Consider the following 21,267-nt stretch of genomic DNA (forward strand, 5'->3'; position numbering starts at 1 on the left):
GATGTGACAAGTGATTGGTTTCCTGTCACCCAAGTGAAAGACCTGGATTGGGTTCATAGCTCCCAGCTTTGGCATTCTTGGTTTGGGACTGTTTCATGCATTTGAGGAGTGAATCAGCAGATGGGAAGTCTTTGTCTTTCTACCTCTCAAATAAAATACGTTCATGGGAAAATGGTATTGGGGAAATAGCCAGGGTCCCTTGCTGGTTAAGAAACTGGTACGGTAACTGCTATATAACTATTTGGCTACCTGCCACTATTATCTGTAAGCCTATGTAAGATGCTGGGGGCATAGAGGAGTGTGGATCCTCTGGGTGTGCTCATTCAATGCTTTGAGAATAAAGTGTGTATACCCTCTGTGCATGTTTGCCCACCATCATGAGAATAAAGTGCAGACTCCCTGTGTGTGCTCACCCACTGCGGTGAGAATAAAGAGGTGTGACTGTGTGATTGGCTCACAGTTATCCTCTGGCCTGTCTGAAGACAGACCTGATCTTCCCAGAGCTGAGCTCCCATGGTACAGTTGGTGTAGTTGGCAGGATTCGTCTCAGGCCGCTATGGAGCCTTCTGTTCTGCTGGAGGGCGGGACTCAGGGGTAGCCATCCACGAGTATGTGGAGCTTGGTGGCCTTGGGCTTGTCTACCTGGATGACCCCTCCCAGGAGTGTGCCAAAGTGAATGGCTCTCCCACTAAAGAAGGTATCAGGAAGACAGTAGAGAGGAAAAATGCCCAGGCAGTACCAGAAGCTGTGGGTTGGGTCTTTCTTACTGCCTGTGGGTAGAAAACAATGCTAAGTTGAAGGTGGAAACAGGAATTGCAGCGCACTGTAGAGGAGGAGAGAGAAAACTGGAAGGAGAGGGAAGATGACATGGGAGCCCTGGAACCCTGGAAACTGAGGTTGCTGCCTTCAGATCCACACCTGATGCTGGGGATAACGTGGTGGTTGTGGTGGTTGTATCCTTTGATGACAAGGATGATGCTGAGCTTCTGGAGCCGTTTAAGGCCCATGCAGTAGTAACCCAAAAGATTACAACTCAGCAACAGAGGGTTGCTCAGGGTTCGCCACAGGCTGTCCCCTCTCCCTCCTTCCAAGTGGTAGAGCAGTCAGTGTTCTGCCTGTATACTAGGGAAGAATTACTAGATATGGGGTCTAAATTTAGGCAGAAAGCCTCCAAATCTGTTGCAGCTTGGCTGCTCTGATTATGCGACGTAGGGATAGATGGGATCTTGCTCTTGGGAGTAGAAATGAAAAAGTTGGAATCCCTGACTGTGCACCCTGCCTTGTGGCAGTGGCTCCACACTGCCTGTCATACAGCAGGAAATCATTCCCTTCTAGAACGGATTATGGTGGGAGCCTGTATGATATGGCCTAATGCCAGAGACATGCCTAGGGCCATCAGTGGGTGGCAGATGTATGCTGAGCTATAGCAGGTATTGGAAGAATTGGGCATGTGAAATGCTGTATTCAGTGCTGGGACTCATGGGCCAGATGAGGAAGTTTTTCTGCAGGGCTGTGAGATCTTGTGCTGCAGACAGATCCCTTTGTCCTGTTTGGCCCCCTAATGGGACAGCGACGGTGTGTATGTTTCATTACATAGGTGATGTAATGTTAACCTGAGAATCTCCTGCAGACTTGCAAGCAGAAATACCCATTTTGCTGAGCTACTTAAAGTAGCTAGATAAAATCCAGTGCTAGATAAAATCCAGGCCTTTTCCATCTCAATGGCTATAAAGCTGCTGCAGGATTTTTGGAATACTGGAGAACAGTTATCCTGCATTTGGCACAAATTCCAAGGCCCTTATACTGTATGGTAAAGAAGGGCATCAGGTGGCAATGGGGTGGGCATGGCCAAGTGGCCTTCACAGTAGCTAAATGAAAAGAACAGGACACCCAGGCCCTCAATGTGTTGGATCCAACCCGCCCATATGAACTTGATGCACATGTCACTTCAGAAGGGTTTGGTCAAGGCCTTTGGCAGCTGCGTGAAAGGCTAAGACAGTACGTTGGGTTTTCGTCCCAGTTGTGGGAGGAGACTTGGTATTCCTTGATCAAAAAACTTGCTTGCTGCAGTGTATGCAGTTTTGATGGCTGCTGAAAGCATAACGGGCACTGCCCCGTCACTGTGTGCATCTCTTACCCTATCATTGGCTGGATGAGAGTACACAGGTACACCGTTATCTGTGTACTTGTGTACAGACAGTGAAACCACACAGTGGAACAGCACTAATAACCACAGTGATGAAGTGGGAAGCCTACCTGCAACAACAGCACGTTCTAAATGTAAGCCTGTTGTGGACTGAATGACAAGGAGTTTTGGGACCTTCGATTTATTTAACTGACAATATGTTCCCTGAGGCTCCTCATGCCATGCCATGGAACCAGTGCATAGTCTGTACCAGAATGGGCCCCCATCAATCCCTGTGAAGGTCCAACACATGGACAGAGCTGGGAGAGGACATTCTGTACAGTGGACCATGGTAGCATTCCAGAGTCCCACCAAGTGGGCATCAGGTAGTCATCAAGGTAGTCAGCAGCCTGGCTGGTCTTTATCAATGAGCCTCACCTGTTGTTGCTTGCACAGAGAGCTGAGCCATCTGTTGGGGCCTGCAGAAAATTTGGCAGTCATGTACTGAACTTTATGGGACCAAGCTGTGAGGCAAGACTTGTAGGAAAGTAGGGCACCAGAAGAAAACCATTGTAATACCAGTGATGGCTCATTCACCCCTTGCCCATCATGGGAGTGATGAGATTGATACCCTAACTAAAGTGTGTTGCTTGGAAAAGGCCCCAGAAAATGATGTTTCCTAGTGGTTACATCAGTGGCTGCTACACACAGGATAAAAGATGATGTGGGCTACAATAAAGGCTGGGAGCCTAACTGACTTACCAGGAGATTCTAGATGCACTCTCTCTTCCAAGGAGCTTCACCATCCAGTGCCAGTGGCTACTGGAACTGTTAGGTGTGGGTGAGTGCTTCTTGAAAGGTGGCAACGACTTTATCAGACCTTGGCACCAATCTGATGGATACAAGTGCACTGTTACCTGTGTAGACACTGCTCTAAGATTGCTTTTTTCCATTCTGTTAGGCAACCCAACTAGATGACTGTCCTGCATGCCTGGGAAAGATTTTGGGCCGTATGTGGAAGACCACAGGTCATTGTGAGTGACCATGGGACCCGTTTTGTGGGCATAGGAGTACAAAGCTAAGCTAAATGGTTTGGCATTGACTGGAAATTACATGCACCATAACATCTACAAAGAGCAGGAATGATTGTGTGATATAATGGCCTATTGAAGCAAGGATTCAGAAAGGAAACCAATTCACTCTCCCTGGTGGGATGGACCAAGAGACTGTGCACTGTGCTATGATAATTGAATCAATGGCCCTGGGATACAGCACTAGCCCCCATGGGGCCTTTGCTACATCATTCAGCAGTGCACATTCAAATGCAGGTGCAGATCACTGACCTATTGAAACCAGGTTTTGGAAGACAGAACAATGTGTTGTTACCTGCTCTCATGGCCATTGACCTGGGGTAACATGTCACATGGCAGTGGCCATGGGACATAATGAAAGCCTTCAAGGCCTGATTTATCTCGCTGTCTCTGTGAGGAACAGAAACAGAATATGAGCAGGAGGTGATACCAACAGTAATGGCTACTTGGCCCCCTGTGGTCAAGGAACGTCACCCGTGCAAGGAAGGGGCTACTACCTTGCTCAGGGGCACATTTCTTAAACTTATGGCCAAAGGCAGCCTCTCCAGTATCCCTACATGTAGAACAGTAGCCAGTAAAAGCTATTCCCCCCCAAGTCTGGTATAAGAGGCTGGGACAACCCCTCTTGCCAGCTGTCGTGTTACTTCAAAATAAACTCCTTGAATGTATCCTCCCAATGGTTCGGTTTGACATTGTTAGTGCCACTTACTTCTTTAACTTACTGTCTTTAGCTTAGTAGCTGCAAAAACCCTGGTGGATGGGACACACACCTTCACAATAGTAGCCCTCCAGTTGACTTATGGGTTGTATTTCTGAGTTTCCTATCAACTCTGCAACTGGACTACCTTGAAAAGTATCTGAAGCTACTGACAAAAACTGGACTTGGTTGGAAGGATGGAATTCTTCCGACATTTTACAGAATAGCACTTGGTGAATATCCTAGTTTGGGAGCAGTATAATAAAATGTGGCCATGATTGGGCTATTCTGTGTGGAATAGTCTGTGTTCTCTTTATGCAGATCATAAGTTATCTCCACTAGTGCCAAAATGTGTAGAGAAGTAGAGAGAGGATTTCAGATGGGATGGACTCCTGTGTCTTTATGTATCACCATACAAATATGACTAATAATACCAGGCGGGGAAGGAAGAAACTCCACATTGCAGTGGGCAACTATCCTATACCTCTATGTGCCTTATGTGCCTATGAGTCCTGTGGATGGCCTTATTTACCCTGCGGCTGTGTGGGACACTGTGGAACACCACAATCACTCAAGCTGAAGTTACTTCAAGCCGAAGTTACTTCATTGTCCTTACATACAGCCCAGTCTTCAACACTAGCCACAAGGCAGTGGGCCTGTTATATGAGGAAGTATACCAAATGAGAAAGGTTGTTTCACAAAACTGTATGACATCTGATATCCTTACAGCAGCCCAAGATGGTGTGTGTGCCATTTACAAACTGGATGTTGAGGCGAGTGCTGTGGCAGAGAGGGTAAATCCACTGCATGCAATGCTGGAATCACCTGTGGGCGCCACTTTATGCCCCAGATGCTCTACTTTTGGTCCTGCTCTCTGTTAGTAGTCTGGGAAAAGCAGCAGAAAATGGCCCAAGTGCTTAGGCCCCTGCTATCCACATGGGAGATGTGGATGAAGCTCCTGGCTCCTGACTTCCATCTGACCCGGTCCTGGCTGTTGCAGCTATTTGGGTGGTAAACCAGTGAATGGGAGATGCCTCTCTCTCTCCCTCTCCCTCTCTCTATGTAACACTGACTTTCAAATAATTATATAAAACTACTTTTTTTTTAAAAAGACTGGATGCCATGTATACATACTAGATGCTCATCACAATGTAACCCAAGCACTTGCTGCTTTAAATCAAGAAATGTTGCACATTGAACAGCTGACTGGGGATATTCTCCAAGACTGGTGGGTATCCCTGATGGACAGGTGATGGACACTTTTGCTCATATTTGGTATTGCATGGTCACTAGAGTGTGTTCCTCTAGCTTGTATTCTTGTTGTGGAAGTTGGATGTAATGTACCATACTCTTCACTTAGGGATCCTCCCAGAAGATAACTGATGCATAGTTTGTGAAGTGAGGAGCCCTGAAGAGGTAGAGTATTGGGAATATAAAGTCAGTCGAGCTCCCTCCTGTCATTACTCTTGGCAGGCACAGAAGCTGATACAATCCTGATATGTAAGTATTTAGCTGTCTGCCACTATTGTCCATAATCTGTATAGGACACTGGGAGCATAGTCAAGAGCAAAACCCCCGTGTGTGCTTGCCTGTTGCTGCAACAGCAAAGAGGTATGAATCTGTGATCAGCTCCCTGGGTGTTCTTTGTCCTGTCTGAATTCAGACCTGACCTTTCTGGAGCTGAACTCTTATGTTGCAAATGGAATTAAAAGATGAAAGTTAAAATTATGCAATCGTAAATTTATAATCTCAACATTAGCTCCATCAGGTTCACGATACTTTTGTAAGTGATGCTATCAACCATTTAGTCCCTCCCTGAAGAACAGAGCGTTCTGAGAATTAACCATCTTGATGTACTCATTTTTATATGGACAGAAAATAGGTGCCCTTTAAAGATTTTTCTTAAGATTAGGGGCAAAAAGTTGGAAGGAGACAAATTAGGACTTTAAGGGGGATGCCTGATGATTTTCTGCCGAAACTCTCAGAAAACTGCCCTTGTTTGATGACAGGAATGAGCAGGACCATTGTCGTGGTGGAGAAGGACTCTTTGGAAAAAGATTCCCTGACCATTTTTTTTCTGCTAAAGCTTTCTCTGGGGCTGGCATGTGGCACAGCAAATTAAGCTGCTTCTGAGCCAGCTCCCTGCTTTTAAGCCTGGGGAAGCAGCAGAAGATAGCACAAGTACTTGGGCCCCTGCCATCCATGTGGGAAATTCTGCCTTCATGGAGTTTACTAACAGGGAATTGTTGTGGCCTGGAGCAGGGTTAAAGACATACAAAACTGGAGAAGTAGGTGTGAGCTTGATCATTTGGAGGTTTACAAAGCAAGTTTGGACTTCTTTATATGGTAATTAAATGTTGCTGGAGGGTTTTGTTTAGGGGATTTGCATTTTAAAAAAAAATCTGGCTGCTACTTAAAGAATGATGCATATATGGAGAAGACTGGTTGATTCTGAAACTGAAGCAATTCATTTTTTTGTTACTGTCACCAGGTAAAACATGATGTGACAATATGTCCATATTAAATTTTAAGATAATCCTCCAAATTTCATCAGCTATATCAAGGACATGCAAAATTTTCAGCACTTTTCTATAATATTGTTAACATCTTAAGAAACTCTGAAGTCTTCCAGCATCTTCTGTAACAGAATGTTTTAGAAAGGCCTGTCCCTGGCTCATTTGGCTAATCCTCTGCCTGCATCCCCGGCACCCCCAGGTTCTAGTCCCGGTTGGGGCGCCGGGTACTAGTCCTGGTTGCCCCTCTTCCAGTCCAGCTCTCTGCTATGGCCCTGGAGGGCAGTGGAGGATGGCCCAAGTGCTTGGGCCCTGCACCCACAAAGGAGACCGAGAGGAAGCACTCGACTCCTGGCTTTGGATCGGTGCAGCACCGGCCATGGCAGCCATTAGGGGAGTGAACTAACGGAAGGAAGACTTTTCTCTCTGTCTCTCTCTCACTGTCTATAAATCTCTTTCTGTCTCTCTCTCACACACACATTCTGCCTGTCAAAAAATAAAAAAAATAAATAGCTTGTCCAAGCTTTGAACTCAGGCTTGATTCCAACACTGTTTGGACCATTTAAGTGAGTTGTTTAAGTTCACAGGACCTGTTTCCTCCCAAATGGGAGTAATAATGCTTCCATTCAAGGCTGTGGGGTGTGTGTGTTTGAGAGAGAAGGGGAGAGTCAGGCACAAGGAGTCATTGCACTGAGCTTTGGGATAGTCATTTTACATATATTTACATACATTTAAATAAAGGTATCAAGAGAAAAATACAACACAAAATTAAAGCAGGTTAAACACTTCATGATTCAGGAAGACCAGGGCAGTTATAATTATCACAGGTGAGAAAAGAAAACCAAGAATTTGAGACTGGGTCAGGATGAAGGTGCCTTTCTCTTAGTCTTGGTTCCCTTCTACTTGTGCCTTTGGAACATGCTATTAAATAGGAAACTCTCAGTAAGAAAAAAAGAAAAAAACTTTCTCAACTCTCTGAGAGGAAGCAGTTCACTTTTCTGTAGTCATTCTTGCTTTGCAGATAAAGAAAATTTTCATTCAAGAGACTAATCTATTGTTACAATTTCCATATTGAACTTTAGGTCAGCCCCAAACTTGCATTCTCAGTGAACCACTGAACTCTACCTCTTGGTAGAATTAGGATGATAGAAGTTTCATAACCATGCATTAAAATCTGTATAGTTGACTTTCATTTTATTTTAAATTATGGGACAATTCTAATGATTGTAATGCCAGTCTCTGAAAAATGATTGAAACAGACTTGTTCTGATAGCTCTGTGAGATGGGAGAACCCTAGCGAAGCAGCAGAGGAGAAAGTGGGAAAATAGGTTAAGAGAAGAAGTGAAATTGAAAGTATATTCTAAACTTTCTTAATGCTCTAACTCCCTCATAAAAATAGCCAAAAAGCCTTTTATGTAAATGCTTTATAGAATATATACACAAATACACACGCATACACACACACACACAAAGAGAGACAAAGGGAGGAATATGTCCAAATAAGACAAGGTCTGTTCAGTTGCTACACTGTCCTTGCAATTACTTTTGTGATGACAATGAATAAACTTAACTTCTCTACCAAATATGCTGAAGGATAATTTCACACCCCAGTGCAATGCAGCTGCTTCTGCCACGGCCAGTGTTTAACAGCTCAGAGCAAGAGTACACGGGCTCTTCAGAAAGGAAGCGCAGGAGGCTGTTTCAATGTGAAAGCATGGCTTCAAGAATGGTGCACACTCTCTCCACATTCAGGACTGCCAATCCCCTCCCCCCATCACCACCAATGAATAAGGACAAGGAGAAAAGAAGTCCTAGTAGTGTTGTTTGTAACAAAATGCATTTAATGTGTCTAATAACTTTCTCTGTGATAGGCCTTGTAAGATGATGATACATTTTGCCTGCAGTCTTTTCTCCTCTAGTTTTTAAATTCAGGTATGTTTCAAGTGCGCTTCCATTTCACTTAGTCCACCAAGCTGTAGCATTCTAAGAGTTATTTGATGTTAGAAGTTCTATACATTTTTTATAAACCATGTTAAGCGTTTCTCTTTGAACCATGCAGTTGTATTTTTGCCATCTCTAAGTGGAAACCAGACTGAAAAATAACATGGATAGAGTTCCTAAATGCAAAATCACTAACAGGAAAAAGGGTTTATCCAAAAATCTTTTGTCATCCAATAAGAGTTTATCCATCTACAAATAACCAAAGGATGAATGGTTCTTCATTCTTTAATATCCTCCAGAAGCAAATGGAATTTGTATAAGGCTATCAACATAGCACTGAAGCAAACAACCAGTCACCTGATGGTTCTATCAGAAGGTCAGTGTAATGTGAAAAAAAGGTTAAATTGTTATTAAATATCATGCACATGTTACCTTCTCCCAAGTAACTTTGTCAATGGAATGTTACTTTTTTAAAAAAAGATTTATTTATTTGAGAGGCAGAGTTAGAGAGAGGAAGAGACAGAGAGAGGTCTTCCATCTGCTGGGTTTACTCCCCAAATGGCCACAATGGCTGGAGCTGGGCTGATCCAAAGCCAGGAGCCAGGAGCTTCTTGTGGGTCTCCCTCTTGGGTGCAGGGGCCCAAGCACTTGAGCCATCTTCCACTGCTTTCGCAGGCCATTAGCAGAGAGCTGAATTGGAAGAGGAGTAGCCAGGACACAAACTGGTGCCCATATGGGATGCCAGGGCCCCAGGAAGAGGCTCAGCTTACTATGCCACAGCATGGCCCTGTAGATTGTTCTTTAAAAAATTCTTTAGAATAAAATACAAGAGTCATGGTTCTGGTGAAAAAGGCATATTATGAGATGGGTATAAATCTTCCTTGCTGATTTCTTTCTTCTGCCCCTCATCTGTTCCCAGCCAGCCTAAGATTCTCTTAAAAGCTGGTCCTAGAACCATTGAGACCATTGCCAACTCATTCATTTTACAGATGGGAAATTGAGGCAAGAGAAACAAAACAATTTGTTTTCTGACACATTAATATATAAATATATATAATATATAGTATAAGTAAACTTGTATATATATACAAGTATATAACATATATACTGCAGTATAATATATATATATATATTACAGAATTTAAGTTCTTTTCCATTGTACTATACCAGAAATCAACAAATTTTTTTTCTGTAAAGGACCAGATAGGATTTTGTGAGTCATATGGTCCCTGTTGGGGCCACTCAGCTTTGCTGTTGCAGTGGGAAAGAAGACAAAGACAATATCTTTACAAATGGGTATGGCTGTGTTTCAACAAACATTATTAGGAAAGCTGAAATTTTAATTTTATATAATTGTCATGTATTACAAATATATTCTTCTTTTGTTTTTTTCAAACATTCATGAACGATAAGACCGTTCTTAACTTCTGGGGTTATACAAAAGTAAGCATGGAGCTATATTTGATCTGTGGGTCGTTGTGTGCCAAGGGCTGAAATATACCACATCTTTGTCGAACCTAAAGAGCACTTTTCTTGCGCAACCTTAAAAAAGTTTAGATTCTGTTGAGGTTCATTATTTATTTTCCACTGATTCCCTCAGTCTACATTCAACTGCCTTGATCCATATAGTATTTAAATCTTCTCCCCCAGTTACATCTTATTTGTTCAATTTTATCTGAAAGTTCAGTATGTGTATTAAAAAGTTAGATTTAGGGGGTGGCACCGTGGTGTAGGAAGTTAAGCCTCAGCCTGCAGTTCCAGCATCCCACATGGGCACCATTTCAAATATTCCCAGCCCTTCCACTTCTGATCAAGCTAATACACCTCAGAAAGTAGCAGAAGATTACCCAAGTACTTGGGCTCCTGCACCCACATGGGAGACCCAGAAGAGGTTTCTGCTCCTGGCTTTGGCCTGGCCCAGCCCCAGCCATTGCGGCCATTTTGGGGAGCGAACCAACAGATGGAAGATCTCTCTCTCTCATTCTCTCTCTCTCTTTCTCTCTGTATTCCTGCCTTTCAAATAAGTAAAATAAGTCTTTAACAATGAGAAAAGTTAGATTTAGAAGGATCCTCATGGCCGTTTTGCCACCTGAGCATGTGAACACACAATAAGTCAGTACAAAGCCTGGCTCCGTTTTGAGTCCAAATGCAGAACTCCTGACTTCAGGGCTGCTGTTGAGGGAGATCTGGTTCTGTCCCTGCTCAGTTGTCATGGTGCCATGGAAGGGTGCAGGAGGGGTGACTACACTACATCTCACCCTTTCCTCTGTTGTTCTTCAGAGCTGAGCATTTCTGAATGGATGAGGGTCAACAACAGAAGCAGCAACATTTGTAATCTGACTAATAAAATAATGTCTGACATTTGCTCCTTAACCACCAGGAAAGAGAATATTATAAAACAGGTTAAGGATACCAAATCTATCTGTAGACTGCTGGGGTTAATCCCCACTCTGCTGCTTAATTAGTTGTGTGACACTGGGCGAGTTATTAACTTGCCTCTCCCTCAGTTTCCTTGCCTGTAAAATGGTGATGATAAGGTGAGTATATACCTTAGAATTGTAGCTCCAAATGACTTAATATATGTGAAACACTTTAAATGGTGCTTGTAAATGTTAAATGTGTACATATAAGATGGTATTATTGTATAGATATCATCTCAAGTTCACTTTTTATATTTTCTCCCAATTCTTCTAGTTCTTTGCCACAGACATGGTATCATCAACTAAATCTCTATATATAAGATGGAAATTGTACTTATGGATTAGTAAAAACAATTTGAATCCCTTACACTATTCCAATAATTCTTAGATCATTAAATATAAGAGGTATCGTTGGAAAGCAAGAAGCGTGAATTTCAGAGTATGTTAAAAGAGTGCTGCTTTACACTGTGGGCAGGAAAAGCATAGAATTCATGGACAGAATAGAGTTGTTTAGAATTCAGCCCTAACCTGAACTTGAAAGATGGTTCTTTTGTAGAGAGGCCAATAACATATTCCCCCAAACATTACTTGGTACCTCTTCAGGTTAAAGAATGTCAGTCTGAATACAAAGTTGAGTCTGACTCAGAATAGTGATTTTATATTAATTTTGCTTTATTAAATTTCATGTTTCTTTTTTTTCTTCCCTTGATTAAACTCTATTTAAATGTGAGGCCAGTGCCAGGATGGCTATGAATACAGTGGATCACCGCTTAAGGAGCTCTGACATGTGAGGCTCAATGAAAAACCTCTGTTTTCTGATCTCACACAGCCTTTTCCTGCAAGAGCCAACCTTGGAAGATTGACAGTGAACTCAGGGCCAGAGGGATTGTTTATGAGCATCTTCAAAAATCTGAACACCCCAGTGGGCCAACCTCAGGCATCTTAAATAAACACAGGCTTGAAAACTAGGGGTACACTAGTGTGTGGCGTTAACGTGGTGACTCAGAATTTCTGTGTCCTGCTGTGTTTTCTTGCAGTTCATAAAGACTGCAGCTTCAAAAGACACTAATTAATTGCTGACAGTTTTACCAGCATGTAATGAGAAAAAAACGAACAAAAACTAAAACAATTTTGGCTAAATCACTGTGTTGCTGAAAAATATGTTTTTCACCTTTAGGTACAAAGCATTTCATTATGGAGTTTTCAAATATTCCCAAGAGTTTATGCACATCACAGCCTGCAAAAGCATAAATTTCTTGGCTTTCTCTAGTGTCCAATTATCTTTTCCTTTTACCATTAAAATCAGGTAAAGATTAGGTTTTGATATAATAATTGGTTGTAAATTAGTCATTTCAGGGTGTTATCTTGCGCTGTAAACCTGTTTCCTGTCTTGTGCTTAATGAATGATATCACTGAAGCCAGAAACCTCAGAGTCAACTCCAAATTGCCTATCATCTACCAAAGCCGCACTGGCAAGTTGATTCTTCCTCAGGAACACGTCTAATATTTCCATGGTCACCACCGCCCCCAAGAGCACGGGCTACCGTTTCACTGATCCTGTTCTCTTCAATTTTCCAAGGAAAGTGGAGAATTGGCAGATTGTCATCCTGCTCATTTTTCTAAAAGACTGGTGGTTCCTTAAAGCTGAGAAGGTGTGGCCCAAGTTCCCAGCAGGAACAATCCATCCGCTTTACTGGATTTGTGTCTGATAATGGTGGTGGTGATTTATTATTATTTTGCTACCATTTCCACCCTCCACCCACGCACACCCATCCTTACCTCCCCATTGCCCTCCCATCCACCAAAAAGCACTGAGTAGTCTGAGACTGTGATGCTTCTGCACATCTTAGTGACTCTGTACCCCTGGCTTCCTCTCCTGGTACACAGTCATGTTTCTTGAATTAAATCAAATCCTCCGTCCCCTGTCTTTCACGCAGTAGCAACATTACCACTATGATCTCGAGAAAATTGTCATTCTCTTTTCATTTAAATAGATGACTTCAAGGACGTTTTTATTGTACTTTATTATCCTTTCTGGAAGAAATAGATTGGAAATCGTTACATATGACATTATCTGAGTTATATCTGTTAAGATAATTAAGGTGCAAACAGAATAGACACAGTGAACACAATAGTAGTACCTGTATTTGCATTCTTTTTGTAAAGTCAGATGTTCAGCATCATAGAAACTATACACATGCATGGTGTGTGTATGTGTGTGTGTGTGTGTGTGCCCAAGCATAAAAATCCCTTTCTAAAGAGAGGCATTTCACACTGAAAAATACGAGCCTTAACATTAAGATTATAAAAGTGCTACGAGCCCAGATCTACTTACATTAGAAACAAGTGGCAGATTCAAGTGTCAGGAATGAAAAGCTCCATTATATCAGGAGTACGTTTTCATTAGTGGTAAAATCTGCAACCAATTTGCAATAAGGACTTCAATGGTTACCCCCAGGAATGGTGGGAGAACTGAGAAAGAGTGCCCCTTTCTCTCTCAGCTGAGACCTGCATACAGGGCATAGCTAACTTCACATGCACAGACCAGAGACTTCTAGACTGGATGCCTTCATTTCCTGAGAGGCCAGGCTCTTTCCTCTGACTGTGTCTTCAGATGCCAAACACTCCTGTCTCCTTTTCCCCCTTCTCTACTAATTAATTCTCTCCCAGATACATGCTTTCCTTGCCACTCTCTGCTGCTCTGACTGCATATTCCCTGAGGCCTGACAGCCACCTAAAAATCATTGTTGCTCTTTGCCTCTTGGTCACTTATCCTTTATAGCATGAACAGCCTATTTCTCCTGGTGCCTGGCTTTTTCCAAACTAGTGTCTCTCAAATTGACCACAGAGAAGTGGACATTTGGCCTTAAGGCACCGGTTAAGATACCTGCCTCTGCAAACAGGGTCCCTGGTAATACTAGATTCTATCTTGTGATTCTAGCTTCCTGCTAATGCAGACCCTGGGGTGCAGTGGTGATGGTCCAAGTGATTGAGTCCTTACCACCCACTTGGGAGCTGACCATTGAGCTCCTGGCTTTGGTCTGACCTAGCCCTGGCCATGTTGGGCATTTGTGGAGTGAACCAGAGGAGAACTCTCTGTCTCTCTCCTCTCTCTCTGATTATCTCTTAAAGAAAAAATAATAGTAACAATTGACCCGAGAATATGCCAGAGATGAGTGGATTCCCACAAGATCTCAGATTCCAGGGAAAAAGAAACACATTGTTGTTTCTTATGTGCAACATCATCTTCTAATATTTCACTGACCATTCTCTATTTTGAAAAATTTTGATAACATTGCAAACTTTCATAATAGTTGCAAGAGTAAGAAGAATCCACAGATATCGTTTATACAGATAAAGCATCAATTGTTTATTTTTACTCCATTTGCTGTATATGGGTGTTTGTATGTGTGCTCTGTAGATACGTACAGCACACATGCACACACACACAGAGTCACTTCTTGTTTCTCATAGCACTGAAGCTATATAAGTCACTGATTACACTGAGTAAATGGATACAGAGCCATTGCTCCTTAACAGGATTTTAGCACGCAGTTCCTGGGAGGCTCTTGCCACAGCTTTTTTTTTTTTTTTAATCAAGTGTCCAATATATGACCTTGCTAAGAGTCCTCAGTTAATATATAATGTTGCTTCATTAACACTGAGCTGAGAACCAATAGCAATGTAAGTCATGGCTAAAGGAAGCTTATTTAATGCCAGGGCATTCTCCTCCAGGCACATCACAGTCTGTGTGTGCTTAGGAGCAATGGACTTCAGTGCTGCAATTGGGCCATTTTAAACAGCAAAATCACCAGCGAAAAGCACAGAAAGGTGACAAAGTCCCTCAACAGACTGCAGAGGATGCTTCCGTAGAGTGCAAGAGCTGCAATGAGAGAGCAGAGCTGTCCTTGTTTGACCTTGGCTGACAACAGTCTGGTGACTTTTTGGTTGTTCTGTCTGTGTCAAGACAATGAGCACTGAAGCACTGTGTCGATTTTGGGTTACAAATAAATCTTCATGAGTAGGCACACACACAGATACAGAGTCTGAATAATGAGGATGGCTTATAAATATTTGACCTATATATTCATGCATCCATCTGTTTTTCTGAATCATATGAAAGTAAATCAGAGACACTGTACCCATTCACCCCCTGAGTAGTACTTAGTAAGAGCAAAGGCATTCTCTTACATTCCATCAAAGTCAGGAAGTTTAGCAGTGATGTGGTTCTGTTTTCTGATCTGTAATCCATATTCAGGTTCCATCAGTTGTTCCAGCAATGTCCTTCATAGCTATTTCTCGAGTGTTCCTCCTCTGGAAGTCAGTGCAGGATCCTGCCTTCCCTACCGTTTTCATGTTTCTTATCGCCTGTAGTCTGGAACGGTTCTCATTCTTTTATTTCTCTTTTTTGACTTGATATCTTTGATATCTGATTGAACTTTTGTTACATTCAGTATAACAAAAGCCATTTTTATCAGTACTTATTTTAAGGTTCTAAATATCTGAAGTTTGACCAATGGGTCGCGTTTCAAACTGTTGGAGTCTTACAGGATCTAGCCTTTTGAATGACTAACTAGTATTTCAGTGTGTCCAGTGTGTGTGTATGTAGTGCCGGGGGGAGGGGGAGAATGGAGAACATTTTCTTTATTCATTTATCAGTTGACGGACCCTTGGACACTGATACCTTGGCTTCTGTGAATAATATTGCAGTAATCATGGAAGTGCCAATGTACTGATTTCATTTTCTTTGGATATATACCCAGTAGTGGAATTGCTGGATCATGTGGTAGTTGGAGTTTTAATTTTTTGAGGAACCCCCATACTGTTTTCCACCATGGTTATTGTGATTCTTACCAACAATGTGTAAGCACTTGCAATCTTTTGTTCTTTTGGTAATCACCACCCTCACCAGGGTGATGTGATTGCTCACTGCGATTTCAGTTTTCATTTCCCTGCTCACCAGTGATGTGGAGTGTTTTTCATCCACCTTCTGGCAGTTTGAATGTTTCCTTTTTGAGAAATGTCTCCTTAGGTATTTTGCCTGTTTGCAAATTAGATTTTTTGTTATTGTGTTGTTATTGTGTTATTATTCTGGATATTAACCATTTATCAGATATATTGTCTGCAAATATTTTCTCTCATTCTGCAGGTTGTCTTTTCACCCTGTTGACTGGTTTCTTGCCATGCAGAAGATTTTTAGTTTGATGCAATCCCATTTGCCTAGTTTTTCTTTTGTTTCTTGTGCTTTGGTGGCTTCTTAAATTTCTCCAGCAGCAAACTGTAGCAGGCTTTTCCTCTTAATATCACTGCCTTCTTTCAGTGGACAGGGGTTTTAAGGAATCAGGATTTGGATCAAGGTTTGTTCAGTGCCGCTGTGACTCATTGGATCTAAGCCCCTTCATCAGAGTCTGAAAAACACACAGGTGTGGATGTATACATGTAAAGTCATAATACACAGACATACATTAGATACACATATGTTCATATCTGTACATATGCACAGGTGTATGTGTATATGCACACATACACATATAGAGACTTACAGTTATTTTGATTTCTATGTTTGTTTCTACTGCATCTATTATTTCAGTTGAGTCCTGCAGAGTGCTTTCTAGCCTTTCCATATTTGAAACTCCCTTCTCCAACTCAGCTTTCATTAAGAAGTCTAGTTTTCATTATCTCAATGTGGCCAACATTTTTCTCAAGCTAATGTACATATAATGCAGTTCTAAAATTTCTTATCTATACCACCGTGGGGGAAAAAGCAACTATACAAGTTAGAGTTAAGTAAAACATATATATACACACACACACACACACACACACACACAATATATATATATATATATATATAGTGTATATAGTGAAACACACACTTTTCAGGTGTACAATTCAAAGTTTTGAGGACTATGCTATCACTCCTATTTCAAAACAGACTGTACGCTCCAGAAGGTTTTCTCATACCATTCCTAATCTCTCTTTCCCAGAAGCAATCACTTGCTGTTTTTTTTTTTTTTTAAGCTGTAGATTACTTTGGCCTCTTCCAGGAGTCACATAAATGGAAGTATTTTCTCTTTTGTTGCCTTTTTCTTTACACAAAGTATTGCATCTGTGACATTCACCCATGATACTCTGTATATGAACATTTTATTCTTTTTTATAGCCAAGTTGTATTGCATTAGATGAATGAATATACCATGACCATTAATGCGTTCTTCTGTTGATGGATATTTTAGTCGGTTCTGGTTTGAGACTATTGTGAATAAAGCTGCAGTGAACAATCCTATAAACATTTTTCTGTGTTTTTGTTACTCTTAGACAAACACAAATGCAGTGTTGTTGGGTAAATGTAGTGTTGTTTATGGCTAACCTTAAAAGAAAATGAGAAAAGCTTTCCCAAATTGGTAGTATTTTTATATAGTTATCAGTAACACAGGAAAGCTTAAGTTGTGCCACATCTTTAGCATAATTTGAAATTGACGACCTCCTGAAAAGTTATTCTAGAGAATGTGCAGTGGTATCTCATTATGATATTAATTGACATGAAATTTGTCATTTTTCCTTATTTATTAGCCATTTATTTAAGCAAATATAATTTTAAATATTTATTTATTTTTAAAGTCAGAGTTACAGAGCAAGAGAGAAACAGAAAGCGATCTTTCATCAGCTGGTTCACTCTTCACTCTGCAGATGGACACAGTGGCCAGCACCTGCCCAGACTGAATCCAGGAGCCATGATTGTCATTCGGGTCTCTCGCATTGGTAGCAGAGGCCCAAACACTTGGGCCTTCTTCCACTGTTTTCCAAGGCCATTAGCAGGGAGCTGTATCAGACGTGGAGCAGCAGGGACATGAACCGACAGCCAAATGGGATGTTGGTATTGCTGGTGGTGGCCTAACCTGCCATGCCACAATGCTAGCCTCAGCAACTATAAATTTTGTGAAAGTGTTTTGACTGTGTTAAAAAAATTAGTTTCATATTGTTTAGAGTTTTAGTAGTTCTTTGTATATTCTGGATTCAAGTCTCATCAATTAACTTATATGGGTTTCTATTTTTTTTCTTCCAGGGTATAGTTTAATTATTCATTTTCTAATCTGTGCCTTTAGATGATAACAGAACCTGGTCTGAAACTCTTTCCTGCTGTTGTATCCTGCAGACTTTGGATTTATCAGGCCTCACATAATTCCTTAAAATAAATATCTTTCTATCTCAAACTATTCAGAACAATCGAAAAAGAGGGAATCCTCCCAAATTCTTTCTATGAAGCCAGCATCACCTTAATCCCTAAGCCAGAGAAAGATGCAGCACTAAAAGAAAATTACAGACCAATATCCCTGATGAACATAGACGCAAAAATCCTCAATAAAATTCTGGCCAATAGAATACAACAACACATCAGGAAAATCATCCACCCAGACCAAGTGGGATTCATCCCTGGTATGCAGGGATGGTTCAACATTCGCAAATCAATCAATGTGATTCACCACATTAACAGACTGCAGAAGAAAAACCATATGATTATCTCAATTGATGCAGAGAAAGCATTTGATAAAATTCAACACCCTTTCATGATGAAAACTCTAAGCAAATTGGGTATAGAAGGAACATTCCTCAATATAATCAAAGCAATTTATAAAAAACCCACAGCCAGCATCCTATTGAATGGGGAAAAGTTGGAAGCATTTCCACTGAAATCTGGCACCAGGCAGGGATGCCCACTCTCACCACTGCTATTTAACATAGTTCTGGAAGTTTTAGCCAGAGCCATCAGACAAGAAAAAGAAATCAAAGGAATACAAATCAAAAAGGAAGAAGTCAAACTATCCCTCTTTGCAGACGATATGATTCTGTACTTAGAGGATCCAAAGAACTCTACTAAGAGACTATTGGAACTCATAGAGGAGTTTGGCAAAGTGGCAGGATATAAAATCAATGCACAAAAATCAACAGCCTTTGTATACACAAGCAATGCCATGACTGAGAAAGAGCTGCTAAGGTCAATCCCATTCACAATAGCTACAAAAACAATCAAATACCTTGGAATAAACTTAACCAAGGACGTTAAAGATCTCTACGATGAAAATTACAAAACCTTAAAGAAAGAAATAGAAGAGGATACCAAAAAATGGAAAAATCTTCCATGCTCATGGATTGGAAGAATCAACATCATCAAAATGTCCATTCTCCCAAAAGCAATTTATAGATTCAATGCAATCCCAATCAAGATACCAAAGACATTCTTCGCAGATCTAGAAAAAATGATGCTGAAATTCATATGGAGGCACAAGAGACCTCGAATAGCTAAAGCAATCTTGTACAACAAAAACAAAGCCGGAGGCATCACAATACCAGACTTCAGGACATACTACAGGGCAGTTGTAATCAAAACAGCATGGTACTGGTACAGAAACAGAAGGATAGACCAATGGAACAGAATTGAAACACCAGAAATCAACCCAAACATCTACAGCCAACTTATATTTGATCAAGGATCTAAAACTAATTCCTGGAGCAAGGACAGTCTATTCAATAAATGGTGCTGGGAAAACTGGATTTCCACGTGCAGAAGCATGAAGCAAGACCCCTACCTTACACCTTACACAAAAATCCACTCAACGTGGATTAAAGACCTAAATCTTCGTCCTGACACCATTAAGTTATTAGAGAACATTGGAGAAACCCTTCAAGATATTGGCACAGGCAAAGAATTTCTGGAAAAGACCCGGGAGGCACAGACAGTCAAAGCCAAAATCAACTATTGGGATTGCATCAAATTGAGAAGTTTCTGTACTGCAAAAGAAACAGTCAGGAGAGTGAAGAGACAACCGACAGAATGGGAAAAAATATTTGCAAACTATGCAACAGATAAAGGGTTAATAACCAGAATCTACAAAGAGATCAAGAAACTCCACAAAAACAAAACCAACAACCCACTTAAGAGATGGGCCAAGGACTTCAATAGACATTTTTCAAAAGAGGAAATCCAAATGGCCAACAGGCACATGAAAAAATGTTCAAGGTCACTAGCAATCAGGGAAATGCAAATCAAAACCACAATGAGGTTTCACCTCACCCCGGTTAGAATGGCTCACATACAGAAATCTACCAACAACAGATGCTGGCGAGGATGTGGGGAAAAAGGGACACTAACCCACTGTTGGTGGGAATGCAAACTGGTCAAGCCACTATGGAAATCAGTCTGGAGATTCCTCAGAAACCTGAATATAACCCTACCATTCGACCAAGCCATCCCACTCCTTGGAATTTACCCAAAGGAGTTTAAATTGATAAACAAAAAAGCGGTCTGCACCCTAATGTTTATTGCAGCACAATTCACAATAGCCAAGACCTGGAACCAACCTAAATGCCCATCAACGGTAGACTGGATAAAGAAATTATGGGATATGTATTCTTTAGAATACTATACCGCAGTAAGAAACAACGAAATCCAGTCTTTTGCAACAAAATGGAGGAATCTGGAACACATCATGCTGAGTGAAGTAAGCCAGTCCCAAAGGGACAAATACCATATGTTCTCCCTGATCGGTGACAACTGACTCAACACCAAAAAGGAAACCTCCTGAAGTGAAATGGACACTATGAGAAATGGTGACTTGATCAGCATAGCTCTGACTGCTAATGGACAACTTAATACATTATCCCTCATAGTATTTTTTTTTGTCTGTTCTACTTAATATGACTGGTTTAATTCTGTAATTATCACACAGTTATTCTTAAGTGTTGAAAATTAACCGAAATGTGATCCCTGTTAAACATAAGAGTGGGAATAAGAGAGGGAAGAGATGTATAATTTGGGACATGCTCGGGCTGACTTGCCCCAATTGGTAGAGTTGGAAACATACCAGGGGATTCCAATTCAATCCCATCAAGGTGGCATGTGCCAATGCCATCTCACTACTCCAAGTGATCAATTTCAGTTCACAATTGATCATAATGAAAGGACTAAGAGTCAAAGGGAGCACATAAACAAGTCTAGTATCTGCTAACACCAACCGATAGAATAAATAAAGGGGAGAGTGATCCAACATGGGAAGTGAGATACTCAGCAGACTCATAGAATGGCGGATGTCCTAAATAGCACTCTGGCCTCAGAATCAGCCCTAAAGGCACTCGGATCTGGCTGAAAAGCCCATGAGAGTATTTCAGGCATGGAAAGCCAAGACACTCTGGCAAAAAGATCTCTGTGAGTGAGATCCCAGTGGAAAGAACAGGTCTTCAAAGAGGGAGGTGCCTTTCTCTGAAGGGAGGAGAGAACCTCCACTTTGACTATGACCGTGTCTAAACAAGATAAGAGTCGGAGAACTCAAGGGGCTTCCATAGCCTTGGAAACTCATAACTGGTGCATAGGGAGATTACTGATGCCATAAACAGGAGTGTCAATTGGTAAAGTCAACAACAGGAGTCACTGTGCACTTACTCCTCATGTAGGATCTCGGTCCTTAACGTGCTGTACACTGAG

This window comes from Oryctolagus cuniculus, chromosome 10 (genome assembly GCF_051225735.1).
Source record: "Oryctolagus cuniculus isolate XC-2025 breed Fujian yellow rabbit chromosome 10, ASM5122573v1, whole genome shotgun sequence".
In the NCBI taxonomy this organism is placed as follows: domain Eukaryota; kingdom Metazoa; phylum Chordata; class Mammalia; order Lagomorpha; family Leporidae; genus Oryctolagus; species Oryctolagus cuniculus.